This window comes from Leptonychotes weddellii, chromosome 5 (genome assembly GCF_054177405.1).
Source record: "Leptonychotes weddellii isolate Sample4059 chromosome 5, ASM5417740v2, whole genome shotgun sequence".
Lineage (NCBI taxonomy): Eukaryota > Metazoa > Chordata > Mammalia > Carnivora > Phocidae > Leptonychotes > Leptonychotes weddellii.
The window spans coordinates 98,506,023-98,509,609 of NC_138373.1; positions in this window are offsets into that span (position 1 = coordinate 98,506,023).

Here is a 3,587-nt window from a genome sequence, read left to right on the forward strand (position 1 = left end):
GAGGACACTTGCATTGCTCTTTCAAGTCATGCCTTCCTCCCCCAGTCCAGGTGAACAGTGAATGACTTCCACGATAAATTGGTTTGCCTGTTCTTGAGCTGCCTGTAAATGGAATCCTGTAGAATGTATTCTTTTGTGTGCCTGGCTTCTTAGCATCATAGTTTTGGAGATTTATCCATGTTGTTTTGGGTATCAGTCGTAATCCAGTATATTTTATATATAAGAATATCTGGAAAAAATTTTGAATTCAATCATGAAATAGTACATCTCTCATAGGTAGCAGCCTAGTAATACTTAACCTTTTAATTTTATTTTTACTTTAATGTCAGATTTTTTTTTTGGTCTCAGTTATTTTTATAACCCCTTTAGCAGTTCACACAATGCCTTGCCTGTAATAGGAAATCAGCAAATGTTTTCTTAAGATGGAAGGGAATGTGTGAGGAAGAGTAACTCCTATCTCATTTTATAGAAATTCAGATTTTAATTGCCGTGCTGTGATTGCGCAACATGACTGCCCATTCATTCTGAGCGTTAGCCCACTGACGATTTTACTGATGAGCATGATACCTGCCCGAAGTGGACTATTTATAGATGCTTTCCTTCCGTGCAAGCAGTTCAAGCGTAATCATTTATTTTTTCAAAAGGTCAGCTCTTATTGGTGTTTTTTACTAGTAAAAATATTCTAAACAGATATTATTAGCCTCATTTGGTAACTGAAGACCTCTGAGAACAGAAAAGTAAGGGGGAACCTATCCAAAATGAAGGAGTGATTCAGTGCAAGATATTAAGTTCCAAAATATTTGTTCAAGCACATGTGTTCCAAGTTCCCAGAGAAGTTACTGACGCTGACGTTATTTCCCTTAAGGATGACTCATGATTTCTTGAGTCTGGTTTCCACTGTTAGTCATCTTAATGGCTTGGGTTAAAGCAGGCTTTCACTCTGCCTGAATTCCAGGCTTCACAGGCCCCACTCCCCAGCCTCCACCCTGGACCCTCCCTTGATTCCTATCTCCTGGCTCAGCCACACAGCGGTGAGCCAGAAGAATTTTAAACTTCAGCATTTAGTAGCAGTCTAGCATTAACCTTGTGTTTGTGTTTCAGTTTTGATCATTTGGCCTGCCCTTTTCCTTTTGCCCCCAGTTGCCCAAACTCCTTTCTCAGAAACGTGCTTAGGACCCCAGTCTCTTTATTCTTCAGGTCCGGTCTTCTAATTGCCTTCTTGCCCTGGGTGTGAAGTCCCCCCCCCCCAACCGGTGATGCTCCCCCCCCACCGGTGGTGCTCCTCGCCCCTACTTGTGGCCGACCCTGATAATGGCCTGCCTATGGCCCCAGATTTAGTAACACGAGCTCTACATCTGGTTTCTTCTTTAGCTGTTATACCAGTGGCATCTTCAGTCTTGGACCCTGAATTGTGATCAAAGTGCCGTATTTAGTTTCAGGCCGCTAACTTAGTCATGGCGCACTGCCTGCTGTAAGTGGGACTGTGCGTAAGAGCAGGATACAGTTTCCTGCAGGAAGAGATAGGAGACTTCACTTCAACCTGACACCTAAGAAAGATCAAGTGTTTACTGGAATGTGGGGAAACCACCTCCTGAGCAGTAGAAATCAGTGCGTCGTCGTCGCATGAAACAGTTCTATTCAAAAGCAGTTCCCGACGTTGAGGAGTGGCCTAGTTGAGCAGCAGGGTGTCTGAGCAAAGCTTGCACTCAGCAAGGAGTGCTGATGGCTGGAGCTGTAAGCCAGTCCCCCCGATCTTCAGTGTGGAAAATGGATATTTTCTTAATCTTGTGCATATACTTAAAAAACTCCGCTAGTCAAAATTTCCAATATTTGAAAATGTGCTGAGAGTCCCCCGAGTTGAGAACCACCCCTCTTGCCTTTTCCCTTCTCTAGCTGCTGCTGAGGGTGTTCCTGAACTAGCCTGCCTGTCTCTCTCCACCTTTCTTGGTTACCACATCCTCTCTCAGGTGGCCTTCCTCCCTGTCCTGGGTTTATTCCCCAACACTTGGTCTGCCCTTGAGGCCGACTTCATTCCGCCCAGGCAGGCAGGCTCCAAACTGAAGATCTTTACTGAAGGTCCTGTTCTGGCTCTTACCAGGTCAGCCTGTCTTTGGAAATGAAAGGCTGTGTACGAAGGGAAGAGGGATCTCATCTGCCTTCAGAGAGGGAAATTAATTCTAGATGAACGCACAGCCAAAACAGTCCTAATCTTGTGACAGAACCTAGACATCGGTTTAAATTAAAAAAAAAAAAAAAAAGTTATAAATGCTGTGAATAGATAAACTGCAGGGCTTCTTGTCCAGCTAGAGCTGGTATGTGCCACTGCCATTTGCTTTATTAAGCTTTAAGAGCTCTTCAAAATGGATTGAGAAAGGTTCCCTCTGAATTTTTTACTTTATAAAATAAGCAGGGTTACAGTGTTGCACATGCCTTTCAAAAAAACTCTATTGTGACTTCTGACTTTTAATCTGCAGCTCGTGTAGAAAAGTATATATGAATCAATATTTTACATATGTATGTAGAAAATCCATCACCTGTGACTTCTGTATACCATGTTAATTTATTTGTCCACTGGGAGTGAGAAATAATTTAAATAATAAATTATTTGTGATCAATTGCTTTGTAACATTTTAAAGCCTATGTGCTTTTGTACTTAGGCTTTAAACATAGCCTACATAGGAGTCACCTTGGCCTTGCATTCTGAACTTTTAAAACCACTTTCTTAGCGTCGCCCAGCCATGACTACTTGGAATAAAGCATTTAATTTTTTTTTTTAAAGATTTTATTGATTTATTTGTCAGAGAGAGGGAGAGGGGGCGGGGAGAGAGAGAGCACAAGCAGAGGGAGGAGCAGAGGCAGAGGGAGAAGCAGACTCGCCGCTGAGCAGGGAGCCCGATGTGGGGCTCCATCCCAGGACCCTGGGACCATGACCTGAGCCCAAGGCAGACGCTTACCCAACCGAGCCACCCAGGTGTCGCAGCATTTAATTTTTTTATGTATCTCTCTCCTGATATATAAAGCAGTGATTAAATTCACCTGCTTTTTGGCCTTATTGAGATGTTTGTAGATAAGTCTTTAGTGTAATTAATTACTGCCGGTTAAATGGGAGAGATTCAGACGTAGTACAATTGCCTTCTCATTTGTAGCAAGTTACCTCCTGAAAATGTGCAGTATAGGGAAAATAACTTACATCAAAGCTCATTTTCTCATAGGAGTTATGTATAAAGGGAGATTATACTAGGGGCCCCTTGTCCTTTGTTTTATAGAAATAATTACAAGTACTTTATATAGTATAATAGAAATGCTTTACAAAGCTTTCCTGGGAACTTAAGCATTGATGGGACAGGGAAATATGGTAGTAATATAAAATCATATTTGAGTTTTGATGACAGAATAGTAAAGGTTTCTGTTCATGTTCTTCATGATTCCTGCCTTATTTTTATTATAACCATTAGGAGGTGAATAGATGAAAGGCTTTTTAAAGGAGAAGATCTGGGAGGCGTCTTTGAGGAGACTTGTGGGTGCCTTAGGCACAGAGGATGACCTTTTTGAGAAACTGACCAGAAATATGCTGGTTGTTCCACAGC